Source organism: Tauraco erythrolophus, chromosome 3, assembly GCF_009769465.1.
Source record: "Tauraco erythrolophus isolate bTauEry1 chromosome 3, bTauEry1.pri, whole genome shotgun sequence".
Classification (NCBI taxonomy): Eukaryota; Metazoa; Chordata; class Aves; order Musophagiformes; family Musophagidae; genus Tauraco; species Tauraco erythrolophus.
In genome coordinates, this window is record NC_141467.1 from 47,547,790 (window position 1) to 47,564,193 (window position 16,404).

Genomic DNA, 16,404 nt, shown 5'->3' on the forward strand with positions numbered 1-16,404 from the left:
CCCTAATCCCCATTAAACCATATCGCTAAGTAGATCATCCACCCTATTCTTAAACACATCCAGGGATGGGGACTCAACCACCTCCCTGGGCAGCCTATTCCAGTGGCTGACAACTTCAAGCTTCGATTTCTTTACAACCCACTCCCACAGTTGCTGTCTGGATTGCTTTCTCTTTTTCACCTTCAGTATATCACATACGTGCTCTTCATCTGCTTTGGTCTCTGTGACCCAAGCTCAGTCTCTCACTTTCCCCTCCTCTTGTTCTTTATTCAGCTGGTACCTTACTTTCCTTCTGCACACAGCCTCCTTGCTGATAAAGTTCTTCCTCTTCTGCCTTTTTCTTTTATCTCGTTAGTTATCAGTTTCCACTTCTTCCGCTGCAGTCTTTTGTTTCCTCATGATTATCTACCTCATCTTCTCACCTTGAACCCATTACTCCCACTGGCTCTCAGTGTCTCCTTAGTATTGCAAGAAGTCATCTTCCTTACCTCTCTACCAACAGCAGGCTCCTCCACTCCCACCAGTTCTCATTCACTTGACATTTGATTCTTCTTCACAGGAGCCACAAATGCTGTTACGTGACAGCATCAGAGACCTTCTTGCAGTTCAAGAACCTCCTCAGACCTAGCTACTCTTTTCAGTACTCTCAAAACGCAATTTCTTGAACCATCTTCCTGCTCAACATGGAGTCAAACCTTCAGAACAAATGAGTGTCAAAAATAAACAGCCTTCACTGAACATGTGCAGCATTGTGACTTTTCCTCTATCCCCCAAGGAAAGACTAAATTAAAAGAGATTTTAAAGCAGAAGGTATGTCCTTAAAATGAAAACTCCTAACCATCACATCACAGCCACCTTTCAAGACTAAGTACAGGAATGTCGGTTGGGGACAGATGCCTGCATGGGCAAAATAATGTGTTTTTCCTAGCCTCCCTTTTGAAAATAACTGAACTCTCTCCTAAAAAAATCAGCCTGAGCTACATATCTATTAAGAAAAAATTAATATTAAACAGTTGAGATTTGGAAAAACGGCAGAAAAATGAAGACAGAGAGACATGACAGCCAACTTTAATAGATGTCACTTATTCCAGTGTGTCATCTAAGTCAGCACAAACACATTAAAGAGAGGCACCGTTTTAAAGACCAAACTCGCAGCGCTCTCATTCAGTACCGAAGGCTCCATCATTTCTGTTTTGCACTGATTGTGTTGTGACTTTGTGCCTTGTAACCAATTGCAACAGCAGAAGCAAACTAGAGCAGGTGACTGCATGCACAGATGTTATTTTGTAAAGCTGTTGGGTGGAACAAAGGACACGGAATTTTTCTGCAACAAGCATTATGCAAGACCACATCTGAAGCATGGTGGGTGTCCCCAGGTCATCCTATTTTGCCACAAAGAGACACACTCTGAAAATCTGGGTGTTACATTGAAAATAGTCCCAAGAAGTCAGTAATCAAAGGATGGAGTCAGAATGGGAACAGTCACTCAGCTACCAGAACCTGCTCTGTTTTAACTACCCCAAAGCAAGACACAGAACATAGCAGTGCCTCATCACCATAGGCCTTCAGTCCAAAAGATCTGGATGTATGTGAAGAAACTGATGTTACTTGAAAAAATGAGGCATATCACCTTTGGACAAAAATTATCCTAGTAACAAGCATAGCTCTATTTTGGAAAGTAATGAATCATAAGAATAAAAACTATTACTTGTGGTCTAAGCATGTCAAAGCACTTCAGAAACTATGAGTAGTACTCACACAACTGCTGAGATGGTTGAATAAGATGACTTGGAGATGAGAAGACAGAGTTAGAAGGAAGTTATTTTCCAAGAATATATGATGTCTGAGACATGTCTAAGTTTTGTATCTCGCTCAGACTATCGCAATGTGTGGGAGGCCATTAAAACCATGGTCCTTCCAAGAGTAGAGGATATTGTTAAGTATGCCTCAAGTTAATCATCTTGTAACTACTGATGGTTGTCAGCTACAGCAGCAGCTCAGGCAAAGAACAAAGTTTTTACTAGCTTAAAGCTAATAAGCCATTTATGTTTTACTCAAATTGTTCTGAGGTTTTATTACTGCAATAAAACACAACAGTTTAAGCTGTGTTTTGAAATAAAAAGATACATTTTTTTACAACATACTGAAAAGCTTAATACAAAACACTGCTTTCACTCAAACACTTCTTGGACTGAAATGCTACAGTCAAATAGCAAAATGACATCAGAGGCCATCTATTTTATTTAACAAGCAGTATCCAGGTACATAAATACTGCCCTTTCTTTAATAAGGCAACATGGCCAGGAAAGGAGAAAGAAAAGGGAAGTGCTTCATGTAGACAGGTAAAGCAAGTTTAAAATTTCACAAGTCAAGCAATCACATAAACACAGCATTAAGTAACTCCCTTGTGAGTCATGCACTCTTCATAACTGGCAAGATTTAAAGCCTCAAGAAGGGCTTTCACAGACTTTTTTGATAAAGAGAATAAAATACATATTGCTTATCAGCATTCAGCTCCTAAACATCAGATCTCCTTACAGGATATGTGGTGCTAAGAGAATGTTAGAAAATTTATTTTAAAGGAGAGCGTTTAATCACACAGTTGAAGTCACACAGGAGCAAGCTGTACATTTTTCAAAAGCAATGCCAGCATCAGATCAGCTCTAAAAGTAACATAAACAGGTTTATGTGTTCTCTCAGTTACTTGTGGGTGGATAGTCTGCCACAATTTCAAGACCATTCAAACTATTTCAAGTTCTGCTCTGAGAGTCCATACCAGCTCAGAAGTAGTGATACACAAATACACAAAACTACTTAGCTCTCTGCAATTGGAGAGCTATCAACCACATCCATATTTGAATGGAGTGTTGGAGGAGCCATCTCACATTCAGAATGTACAGCAGTATCCACATTATTCCCTATTATTGAGGGTATTCCAGCTCTTCATTCATCTATTCAGTAGAGAGCCAACCTTAAAATAAATAATTAAACATTATCCTAGACATTTTACGAATATTAGAAACAAGGTTTCCAATCACATTATGATAAAGTCTCATAATCACTTGAAGATAAAATCTTCAGATATGTGGTAGCATATGCTTCCCAGTTTGGTTCACTTCAGGGAAAACAGTGTCACGGCCTCTGGTCTATGAATTCTGTAGAGCTCCATCAGGATGCAATTCACAGGCTGTTTCCAACAGACATCTTGGGGAAAACAAAACTTGGATCCCCTGGGGAAAGTTAAGTGTTTTGCTCCAGAGAGAGCACATTTGAAAAGAGACTGACCATAACCCACAACCGCATAGGAAAAGTCCCTGTTCCATGACTGCCTCCTGCAAGGGCTATGCTATCACACAGCCTGTTTGCCCTAACGTCCTACTTCCCTGGTGCGACATGCCATGACAGTTTACATCCCGCTGTCTGTTCCAGAGCAGGCTAAAGCAGGTAGTGTAGGAGAAAAGCCTAGGTGCAAATCTTTGTTACAGGTTAACGACCAAAGCTGTATACAGAGGTTATACAAACTATGCACCAAGTGGCTCCCATGCTCATTCTCATCTGTCAGGGATATCTCAGCAAGCCCTGCCACATGTCTTTCCCGAGCTGAATCAACTGCAATGGAAGCAGTTTCAAACGGTGCATTATATTATGACCATGATCACATATATAAGAGGCTTTCTTGGAAATAACTGGCCAGCTAACGACTGGAAAGACTGCTGTCTAACTGCTTTGCATTGCATGTTCCTAAAACAACAAGCAGAAGGTCTGGACTCCGCATCATGAGGCAGATGGGCACTGTAACTTTTGCAGGAGTATCTTGACTAATCAGCTACCTGCATCGCAATTGCTACTGCCCACCCAGAGAAGAATTTCTCTTGCCCCAAACTTCTTGGGAAACTGCGGGTTCGCTGTTCGAGATTCTCTAGTCTCACTCCCTGTGAATCTTGCTCCTGGTTCCCATGGTCTTGTCACCACAAAGTAACCCAATATCAACTCCTCCAGTAATGGTACTCAAGCCCAGTACGCTACTTTCCCATTTCGTGGTCCAGTCCCACTGCTTCTCAGGCTCAGCCCCTCTCCATTAACTTCTTCATCCCCCTCTCCTGCATTCCAGTTCCTGCACTATCAGGACTCTTCCATCTCACAAACTCCTCCTCACCATGCAGGTGTTCAGCACCTAGACCTGTGCAACTTCCGTTTCACCATTCCTCTTCTCCATACCCAGTGCCTCATCAAACCTCACCTTTTGGCTGCTCCCTGTTTCCCACGTTTCCCTTGCCACCTTCTATTTCTCCCACACCCAGTTCTAATTAAGGCTTCTGAAAATGTTGGTTCACACATAAGAAGGAAATCTGGGAAGTCTTCTCCAGCCAAATTTAGTTTTCCCCTCTAAATTACAAATAGTGTCAAAAAGGTTTGCCTGATTTCCAAAATATTTTTTTTATTTCAGAAAGAAGATATTCTTCCCTGCTAGCTCAATTCTCAGAAACAGTTTGAAGGATTTGGTTAGGGCTTTGTGTTTAAATTTTTAAATACCAGCCTAAGAAACCCAACTTTTCAGCCCAAATGAAAATACGATAGCTTTTAGTAGGGGCAGAACTATTGAGAGCTGAATGAAATAACACCAACTGTCCTGCAAATGTATCAAACCCTCCTATGCTTCTGAAAAACGCCACATTGTACAACATATAGAACACCCACTATGGCTTAGATTGCCTTAGAATTATTTCTGGTGTGACAACTCTGTCCCTTTTCTCCCATGTACCTCTTCAAATTCCCACTTGTGCCTGCACTAATGCATGTAAAGCAGAACAGAAAGTTTTACTTCTACCACTTAGCAGAGGAAGGCAAGAAAACGCAATAAAAGGTGTGCAGTTTACTTTTTTTAACAATCACTATAAACATAGCATCACCTCAGGTTTTATTTGCCTTCAGGGCTATACACAAGTTTTATACAATTCACGTTTTCTGACAAGTCTTCTGAAGAGTCGTCTAATTCCTAGTCACCAAAGGTCTGCAGCAAGTCACACAGCAATTGATGATCTAGCGATTTGAGATTAATTTTTATGCTTTTATCAGTTCCTGGGCTGGGTTTACTTAATGACAAATTTTTCTTCTGAGAGATTTCAACTACGGCATCATTCAGTCACACTCCAGTACCCAAACGTGGCCAACTTGAGAACAGCTGTCCATTTAGTGGAATCAGTTGAAAAAAAAACATTACAAAACCCTGAGCAGTTGAGCTGAACGTACTACAAATGCTGTTACAAATGCAAGTGCTAATCATAAGAGCGAAAAAACCCAAAATGAAGTAGAAGAGAAGCCAACAGATTTGGCATCAAATATTTTACTGGAGTTTTAAGCGTTTCTGCTATTCTTTTAAAAGCATCTACAGACTAACCATGACAGATCACATAATAGAGAAGAGAATCTAGTTTTCCAGAGAGGCCAGAGCTCTGCACACTCAGTTCCATCGCCCAATTAAAAAAAAAAAAAAAAAATCTAAGGCCTATATATAGTCTAGTTTTGGTTTTCGTGTTTGTTTTGGGTTTTTTTTTATGACTGCATTAGCTAACACATGCTAAAATACCAGAAATGACAAGGGTAACAGCAAATATTAAAGACACTTTGCTTTGGATTTAACACTGGTAACAAATTTGGGACAAGCCTACACACCAGAAACGTGTAATCTAACACACTGGCATTTCTGTAACAGCAATAATTTCTGTGGCAAAAGCAACAGCAGCAGTAGAGATGCAGTTAACACATCGTGAGGCTCCTGCCAGCAGGTAGAGTTAAAGCTCTATGGAAATCTTGGGAACATACTCGACTGACAAGTACAGGCAGAAGCCAGTCCTGCTGGGTGATCATCACCCTTCTTGCCCGTGCCAATTACAAAGAAACCAGAAGGGGTTTTACGCCTCCCTACAAACATCGCTTGACTTGCACCTGCTGTTTGTCCTTTAAAAGCCACTCGCTGCCAGCTACCAGCACCCTGAGCTCAGTGCAGGCGAAGCCCAGCTGCGCTTTGCCAACTGCATAGCCGAATACGTAGAAGGAATGACAAAGAGTGCCCACGCTGCACGGGGTACTGCGTGCTGAATCCAGACAGTGTTGCTTTCTAATCCATTATTGAGATACCATCTTTTAGACTGGATGTAGAAAAATCAATTAGAAGTACCATGCTTCTTCACTGAATTGGCTGAACTGTGATCATTATTGTATTCATAGAATTTTCAAACAGCATTAAATTCATTTTACAGAGGTCACTTCATAATCCTTTAACTGGGAGGTCAGTATGAACAGTCTAGTTTACCTTAACAAAGGCAAAGAATATTCAATTCTAAGGCCTTAGCATTCCCAGAAATAAGCATTTTCTGAAAGTATATTAACTACACACAAACCTTTAGGATTAAACTGTGAAAATTACATTTCTTGTGCTTTATATTGAATTTTTGCCACTACGTATTGAACGCAGATGAAGAGATCTATAAATTATGGGCTGTCACTTGAACTGACAACTCTTTAGCATAAGGAGAAACTAAGAACAGCTTTGCTTGGATCTCATCATAGTGTGATACACGGCACAGATGATCAGTTTCCATGTATGATTTTTTTTCATGTTTAAGACCCTGCATGTTCCAATGTAACACAGCCAAATCATATCTGACTTCTTTCAAATATTAAATTAAAACAGAACTATGGTGGTTGAGATAAAAAACCCACTCTACTGTAATAGCAGAAAGAAAAAGTAAGGAAAGACTTTGATCTAGAAAACCTGTTTATATAACAGCTTCTCTGATTATTTTTAGCGATTATTTAATAACTGTGTCTACCTGCGGATTATTTTTAGTAATTAGTGGGTAACTAAGTCTATCTGCAGCACTTTTGTTTTTGGCTTAAAGAGTCTTGTATATTATCAAGCTAACATCAGTGGCTATTGACCTAGAAACCGAAGTAAAAGGAAAGTCTCTGCTTCTGTCTTCACCGGTTGTTTTATCAGGCCCATATTGAGTAAAATCAACTGGAGATGGGGCTGCATGCAAATGTTTTCCCAAGTATAATTGACAGGAGTAGAATGTTTCCATGCTCCCAGCACGGCAGTTTTTAGCAATGCCTTCTTGTACATGCAGTTTTACCCACCAAAAGATTTTTTTTCTGATGTAGCTTATTTCTTTTGGAGATCTGTTTTGAGCCATGCCAACAAAACAACAGTTTTATTGATCCATGTTACGTCTATAGCAGTGCAACTGCTGCAATAGATGTCAATGTCTGTCAAACTCATACTACATGTAAAGAAAATTATCTTTTTTTTTTTTATCATGGCATATAAATTCCCAGGCAAAAGGAAGACTATATCATCTCCTCCTTTCAGACATATTCCCATCAATGATGGGAATTGATTCCCATCAATGCCAATGCCAACTCTTCATCAACACCAAATGAAGTATTTAGCCTTTCTGTAAATTTCTACATTTTTAGGGGTTTTTTTTAGTACCACATGTAGAGTTGGGATTAACAAGTTCTGTTTTCCACCTGTGCCCCAGATTCACTCAATACCCAAGGGGAAAGTCAATTTAAGTATTTATAAGCTCAGCAGATTATTAATTATGATTAACATCACCACCTCCAGGGCTGAGATGTTGCAAAATGTCATGCATGTGAACACTGAAAAAATTCACAAATACATTCAAGGCAAGGTGTGGCACCACCCAACTTGGGGCAGGAGCTGGTCTCCAGGGTTCCTCTCTGCAGCGAACACCTGGGAAGCAGGAATCCTCCTCCGCAGACAGAAAGGCTTCTTTAGTGGCAACTATCAGGAAGACTGGTCAGATAAATTACTGATTACTGAAACAGCAGCAGGACCCACAAAGTCGTAATACTTGTCTTCCATGTCAATTTACATAGAATCATAGAATGGTTTGGAGATGGCCAAACAGCCTTACAGGAAAACCTACATGAAACACCAGCTTTCTAGAAAAATGTATAAACATCCTTAGAATTTAAAATTAAATTCACATATGTTTTCTAAAACAAGCTTCAGCTCAGTCTGTAGCATCTACTACAGTAATTTTTGGCAATCCTATGGCTTCAGAGTATTATAAAAAAAACCATATTTTATGAAATACACACGGATTGCTGTTTTCAATTTACTTGCCAAATATAATAAAAATGAACTGCATAATAACACAAATAGACACTAAAAATACATATTCCTCACAGCTGGCAAAAAAGTTCAGTATTTGATAGCACAGGACCAAACAAGGCTAAGTGTTGGGTCCTGCATGTGAGTAGCAACAACCCCATGCAACGCTACAGGCTTGGGGAAGAGTGGCTGGAAAGGTGCCTAGAGGAAAAGGACCTGGGGTATTGGCTGACAGCCGGCTGAATATGAGCCAGCAGTGTGCCCAGGTGGCCAAGAAGGCCAATAGCATCCTGGCTTGTATCAGAAATAGTGTGGCCAGCAGGACTAGGGATGTGATGGTTCCCCAGTACTCAGCACTGGTGAGGCTGCACCTTGAATACTGTGTTGAATTCTGGGTCTCTCACTACAAGACAGACATTGAGGTGCTGGAGTGTGTCCAGACAAGTGTTATGAAGCTGGTGAGTGATCTAGAGCATGAGTCTTATGAGGAGTGGCTGAGGGAACTGGGATTGTTTAGTCTGGAGAAAAGGAGGCTGAGAGGAGACCTTATCGCTCTCTACAACTACTTGAAAGGAGGCTGTAGCCAGGTGGGTGTGGGTCTCTTCTCCCAAGTAACAAGTGATAGGACAAGAGGAAACGGCCCCAAGTTGTGCCAGGGGAGGTTTAGATTGGGTATCAGGAAAAATTTCTTCACCAAAAGGGTTGTCAAGCACTGGAACAGGCTGCCTAGGGAAGTGGATGAGTGGACATCCCAGGAGGTATTTAAAAGATGTGTAGATGTGGTGCTCAGGGACATGGTTTAGTGGTGGATTTGGCAGTGTTAGGTTAACAGTTGGATTCGTGATCTTAAAGATCTTTTTCAACCTAAACGATTCTGTGATTCTGACTGCCATTCCCAAATCTGTTGTGTAGCCTTGACTACACAAGAAAAATCATGCTGCTTTAAATAAAATTAGTGTAGGTAGTTTAATGGAAGCCCTAGCATACATAAGAGAAAATAGCACCATTGTCCTCTCCCCACCCTGAAAAGAAAACAAACTGCCTCTGTTGGTTCAAGACATTTTCAAGAGTGGTGAAATCCTTGCTCTTAAGTACTAAAATACACCAAATGTAATTACCTGTCAAAATATGCATCTGTAACTGAATGTTCTAATGATATACTCGAACTACAAACTTCTGTGACATGTTTGTGTATCTTTTAGATGTCGTCGAAGTCTGACAGAAGTAGCCTATAAGAAAACTACTTACAAAAGGATTTATAAAGAGCTAGCAACCACAAGAAGCCAACCACAATAGAAAACTGTATGCCAGTTTTATCATAAAATAAATAAAATATCATAAAATTGTAGCACACAAAAGGAGTGCTGCAGGTAACAACTGATGCAACTTCTCCATTGTTTTTTAGTAGAGTATACAGATCTTGACATATTCCAAGACACACTTGTGATAGTCATTGTGAGAAAATTAGTTCCTCTTAATCATCCTTGTCAAAGAACTTGGATTTGAAACTACATCTTAATATGTCAGTCACGCTAATTTACTGAACTATCTAGACAACAAAGTAAGAATTCCACATATTCTTCACTTCCTCTTTCAGCTGGAAAGTTGCATTTCATTTCCTTCAACAATTTTTAAAATTATTTTCAAAACATGACTGATGAAACCACACCTGATCACCAGTGGTATGAGCAGTACAAATTTTGGAGAACTGCAACCCCTAATTTCAGGATTAAAACTTCAGAAGCACGACCTGTGAAAGACCTCTGCATCTAAGATTAGCTTGTGAGTGGCCAGCACAAAGAAAACTTACAGAGTTTGTAAAGATTAAAAACATCTAAAGAACAAGAAAAGCTAAAACCACTAGACTGAAGAAATCCAAGGAGTTTCTGGATAAATCTATTTGATCAATTGTTTGTTTGTTTTTTGCCCAAGCTCTTACATTTTTTGTCTATTCAATTAATTGAAAAAAAAATCCCATCAAAACTGAAAAGCTTTTCAGGCTATCTTAAAAGGACAGCATCTCCTTTGAAGCCACCACAACTGAAACTAAAAGAGGAGGGTGTTAGATGATACTTTTCTTCAAATCCAACTAAAAAAAAAAAAGAGATATTTTAAGTTTTGTACAGATTAGCATTATGCTTTTATATAATTATATACAATATTAAAATCCACTGGAGTTAGATTATTACAAAGATAGTAAAATATCTGCCAATTTAAATATCTTACATCAGGCAACATTAAATTAATATAATGAATACTAAGTATGTGAAAGTAGTGTACTGGACAGAGGAAAACAATAACCAAGAATTATGGACGTCCATAGTAACATGGTAGAAAAACACTACTAATACCATGAAATGACAGTTTCATTGCTGGCATGTTTAGCATTAGAACTTACATTTAGCATTCAATGTAATTCATGCTAATAAAAATCAGTGAAAATTTATTTTCAATGCAACATCCAAAAAAATCCTGCACCTTAACTGGTGATGCTTATATTTAAAAACAACACCTGAACAGGCTAGAAATGTTAAAGTACCAATAAGCCTAATTACCAGGGTATGTTAAATGTTAAATTTCACAAAAATTATTACAGAAACAACATTAAAATTATAGCTTTTAACTCTTAGATGTAACTCTTATTTTAAAAAGTTAGGTATGGTTTTAAAGAGAAGTGATATCCTTGCAGAATTCTTACTAAATTTTTTGAAAAGAGAAGCTGCAACTTTTGTCACTGTGATAGCTCTTTTTCCGCAAGTGTTATCATCATACATTGTGTTTTTAAAACGATGTATCCAGCTCAAGCTCTGGTAGGACCAGAGATCTATGTTCAGTCCCAAGAGTTCCTTCCTGCCAGATGTCTGTCTCCCAGCACGAAGCTCAGTTACTCTTAATTGGGAAGCCCAGGGATCCTACTGAAACTGTAAAACAGGAAGTAATCTTCATGCGCTGACTTAAGCTAGATCATAGAAACATGTCAAATTTTCATACTACAGAGGACAAAAATGAAACAAAAATACGTTTTAGCTATACATAACTATATGAATTGACTCCAGTGAAGAGTTATTCATACTCTTATGAATATGTTAGCGAACATACAAAACAACCAAGAAACTAAATTTATTTTCCTTAAAATAATTTTCAGTTTGGTTCACAGTTGCATTCTGATTTGGAATGTCAAACCTTTACCACCGAGCACTCGCTCCTTACTCTTCCTCTACAGCAGCCATCTGGCTCCTTCCCACCTGACGCAAGCAGCCATCACTCATCCCTTTCTTCCCTTGTGTCCCTCCGGAGACCAAAATAGCCAGCCCAGAAAAGCTCAGTTCCTTGTGCGCAAGAAGGAGAATAAAGGCAGCAATGTGCAAGCAAGAAATCTGTTCCTACTAGCTGCAAGGATGCCCCTTCCATCGCTCTGAATTCGAGGGCAGCACCCACTCCTACGGAAAAGCACATGCCCCAGAAGCTAAAATAGCGCGTCTCTAAACACTTACGCAAGGTCTTCCCCAGCGCTGTGCTTCATGTTTGGCTGGAGCTGGCAAGAATCACTAAGCCGTTCCCTGCATCCTCCAGGAAAGACAGTAGCCCCAATGGAAGCAAGCCAGGGATTGCCTACAAGGTCGAACTGTAAATTAATCTGTAACACCAAGGATCATAAACTTCCTTTTAAATAGATTTTATAGTTGCATTGATTGCTCAAGGTTTATATTTCTACGTATCTTCTCAGCACTTAAAGCAAATGGACAGATGACAAACTATTAACAATTAAGGGCACATCAATGAGGATGAAGCGACTTACATCACACCTTTCAATTACTATTATATCAGAATGACTGCATGATCTAATTCTGCACATAGAGGACAATACTAAATTTGATTATTTAAAACCAAACATAACATTTTCTCTACTAATGTTTTTATAAATAGGACTACAAACCACACTAATTCATGCTATTAAACAGCTCACTATACTTATTCAGATTTACATTATTATTGTTTTAGCAACTGGTGAGCAATTTTTCTTTATTTATTTATTATTATAAAATTTATTTTATAAACAATATATTAGTTTATAATAAACCAATAAGTTTATTAAATAATCAGTTGCTACTTTTTAGTCATAATGTTATGCCAAGCTGCTTCTGGAAGAAACTGGGAAACGTTCATTATCTGTACTTTTGTGTACTTAGCATTACAGAAGCTACACAAGGAAAAAACACAAACCCATGTTCTCTAGTTAAATAAACACAAAACCATGTTCTCTAGTCAAATAATTTCATTTACTTACCCAAGGAAATACTACTTGTAGGTAGCAAATTGATCGCTCCTAAATATTGTGATCTCATGTTTTTGAACTGGTGAATCTCAGTCTCCCATGCATACTTCGAATTCATAGATTAGACAAGAAAAAAAAGACGCCCCCTGCTTTTTCAATGCACAACTAATAATAAACAACACTAAGAAAGCCTGTTATATTTCCCAAATATTTTTAGTCAAACATATTTTGTTTAGATATTAACTTTGTTTTTTCTCTTAATATATTACTTCATCCACTGAAGCCACTGTACTTTGTATTTATCTTTTTCACAAATTCTTCCCTACTAGTTCAAAACTGTCACAGCACTTTATTGATGAAACCTAAATAAAATATTTTTTCCTAGTACACTGTCTTCTAGTAACAGGACAGAATAAACTATAATCTCTTTGGATATACTTGAGCTGAGTGTTGTGTGAGCCTACTTATTGGATCACCACTCCTTACTCGGGTAAGTGGAGACATCCCTCCCCATTCCACTTCCCAGCAGCTGCCCCAAGCAAGCAGTCATTCCTCACTTTCTGCTGCAGCCTAAAGAAAACCTGGAAACAGAGAGAGCGGGATCCCTGCTGTTATTCAGCTTCAGAGACGAAGGCTTTCTGTTGCAGCCACCAACATCGAAGATGAATGATGGCCGGAATGTGAGGGATAAGTATGGACAGGAAAGGAGTCACATCTTTCCTTTTTCTAAAATCAACCTGCATCCTTATCTTTCCAGTTTCGGCCATGGCAGGCGGAAGATGTAATTGCTATTTGGCCAGCAATCACCTCACAACACCACCATGTCTGGGGATGCAGTCTAAGTGCAAGCCTCCCACAGGCTACTTCCAGCTCAACTATGGGCTCATTTGATATAATTATTCATTTATTTTTTTAAGCAACAGTTTGAAAACTATGGCCCATGAGGCTCAGGTGAACGCAGAAAGAGCTGATGAATTCTTTAGGTGAAAATCTGAAGCAGGAACATGGCAAACCATGACTAGTTTTAAGGGTAGTGAATCATTCACTGATACAAAATAATCAGATGCATTAGTTCAGAGGAAAGCTTAGTAGATTATACTAGACATATAACAAACTTTATTTTGGCATTTTGAGGCCAGCTACATGACACCAAGCTTTATAGAAGGCAAGTAGATTTGCATTTGTTGGTATTCATAGCTAAACAGCAGCATCTTCCATATTAGTCTAAAAACAGCTTGTAAAAAACAGCAGTGTTTACTCAGAAAATATTCAAACCTTTTCTGTAAGAAAATACAGCTAACACAGTGTAATAACAGTGCCTAAAGGGTACAACTGAGATCAGAACCCCAGAGCATTAGACTCAGTGCATAAGCATATCAGTTTTGGTTCAACTACATGTACAGAATTAAGCCATGCAGCTCTGATCAAGCAACAATGCAGTTACTGCAACATACCAAGACAACATACTCAGGTACAGACATGCACAAAGAGAAATAGAAATAAGCTACTCTACAGAAAAAACTTTTTTTGCTGTATAACTACAACCACACTAGGAGTTTTGCAGTGAAAGCCTTACTTCTGGGAAAAAAAAAAAAACACAACACAACAAAAACCAAAACATAAATCATGCCCTCTCACTCTTGAACACACCTTAACTAAGACGGAATAATGCCAGAGTCGCACCTGAAGTATTAAAATTTTGAGGCAGCTACTCCTATCTTCTATTTCAGATGCGGGAAGACTAAAGAACACAACTTCTCAAAGTTGGAAATGAGAATCCTAGAACCAGGAATGAAGTTCCCTGCTTCTCTGTAATAAAACACCCTATTTTGACATAGCTACCTAGAACATTACAGCAGGCAGTTTAGTAAATTTCAAAAACTTAGAAGTAGTAAACACTCAAAACCACAACAGTTTGGAAGCTTTTTTTAATTCTCTTTTACTTGTCTGCAGAAAAGAGCTCCTCAAGAGCATGTGTCACACCAACTGCGTAAGTATACTATATATGGACTACACTAAAATGAACTGAAGAAGCTGTATGGCATCATCCATCAGAAGCTGTACGCAACACCGCAAATGACATCAAAACCCAAATCTAAGGGATCTCTCCCACGTTTTTCTTTAAGCTCGTTAATAAATTCACATCCATTACAGTCCAGCATCATATCCAAGAGAGCCTTAACATCACCGTTGGATAGGTGCCTTATAGCAACACTGAACATGCATGGTAAGCGCTTCAAGTGCTTTCCAGATGAGAAATAGGTATAAGGGTGCAATTACGGCCGTCTTGCAGTGCTGGAACAAAAGACTTACACAAACCCATCTGGTTTACGCAACTGGTAAAAGGCCTGAGCCTATTATGTTTTATTATTATTCCTCATTAACGACGACCATTAACCTCAGGGACACCAGGGTGAGGGGGAGGAAATCTAAACCACAACATTCTCATGAACAGATACTTTCAAATTATCGATGTGACTTGCTGGCACTTTCTTTGTGGTTTGTTTTAACATACAAAATCACTTGAAAGTAAGATCTGCTTATTTACTCATACATCACACACTGACATATGACGTATGGTAACACCTGCTTTCTAAACAACTTCATTAGGTAGGAAACACAGCATCCTTAGATCTTGTTAAACATATCAGATCCAGAAAAATGACAACAAAGGTGAGTTTTCTGGGTTTTTTCAGATACGACCTCTAGGTGAAGGTAAATGAATAAAACATCCTGAGCACTCCACTGCCTCACAAACAACCTCGCGAAACGCTGGCCCATGGACAAGCAGACCTGTAACGGGAGCCTGAGCTGCGATGAACCCCAAGACATTCAAAGCGCACACATGCTTAGGAAAACGGGGTGCGCAAGAAGCTTGGCGCCCACCCTGCGGCGCACGATTCCCGGCGCCAGAAGGACGGGAGGGACAACAGGGGCAGTAACTGAGGCACACGGGCCGGTCCCCCTCCTGAGAAGCCCGGCGAAGAAGTCACGGCGGGGACGCGCAGCCTGTCCCAGCGCGGCACCCCCCGCGTCTCCGCCGAGGCAGGCCGGCCGAGCCGCCCTGCCGGAGGGGGCTGATGCCCCCGCGGGGAGCCCGAGCGGATCGCCCCCGCGGGGGACGGCAGCGGCCCGGGCCCGCCGAGCCGGCGCCGCCAGCGGCCCCGGGCCAGGTGAGGGGGACAGCGAGGCGGAGCCCTCAACGGCCCCTCCTCTCCCTCAGCCTCCGGGCGGCCCGGGCCGGCCCCTCCCCTCCCCCACCCGGCGGCGGCGCCCGGGGAGCGGGGGCGGCTCTCCGCCGCCCGTTATCCCCCCCGCCCGCCAGTCCGGAAGCAGCTCCCGCGCCCCTCACCGGGAGCGGCGGGGGCCGGGCCGGAGCCCCCCGCCCGCAGGCACTAACCGTCACCGTCACGGTCCCGCTCGCCGGCGCAGCGGCTCCGCCTCGGCCTCACGCGCGGGGACCCGCCTCGCGCCCCATTCCGCCTCCGCCGCCCGGCTCGCAAGGACGGCGGGGGAGCGGCGCGAGCTCGCCACCGCGCAGGCGCCGCCGCCTCGCTCCGCGGCTCGGGGCGGCCGGGGGCGGGGGGAGCGGCCCGGGGGGCGGGAGGCGCGTGCGCCGGCGGCCCCCCCTAGCCCCGAGGAGAGGCTCTCTGCGCACGCGCAACGGAGCGGGGGCGGAGGCTGTTCCGGCGCGCGGGGCATGACGGGCACTGTAGTTCCCTCGAGGACACCGGCAGGCGGGCGCGGTGACCGGGTTCCGGCCGCCGGACTACAGCTCCCAGCGGCGGGCGGGCGCGCCAGGAGGAGGACGGCCGCAGCCGTCGCTCGCTTGTTCCCTCGCCCCCTAAGTGTTAGGTTCCGCAGGCCCGGGGCGGCGGTGGGAGGCTGGGCCGGGCCAGGGGCTGCTTGAGCGGACCCCAGCGTAGGGCGCCCCGCGCCCCTCCCGCTTCGGTGAGTGGCCTCCCGGCGGGGAAAAAACGGTAAA

General features: G+C 41.8%; 1 protein-coding gene across 3 annotated transcripts in view; it reads right to left on the bottom strand.

Annotated features, from left to right (window-relative positions):
- The window catches only part of RALBP1 (ralA binding protein 1), a 35,603-nt gene extending 19,738 nt beyond the window's left edge, over window positions 1-15,865 (bottom strand). For 2 of the 3 annotated variants that reach the window (XM_086608569.1, XM_086608567.1), the window contains exon 1: window positions 15,820-15,865. The gene's annotated coding sequence lies outside the window, so the exon portion shown is untranslated. Of the gene's footprint in view, window positions 1-11,637; window positions 11,930-15,819 lie in introns of those variants that run through there. The other variant, XM_086608568.1, reaches the window with a different exon arrangement.
- Between the last annotated feature and the right edge of the window lie 539 nt (window positions 15,866-16,404).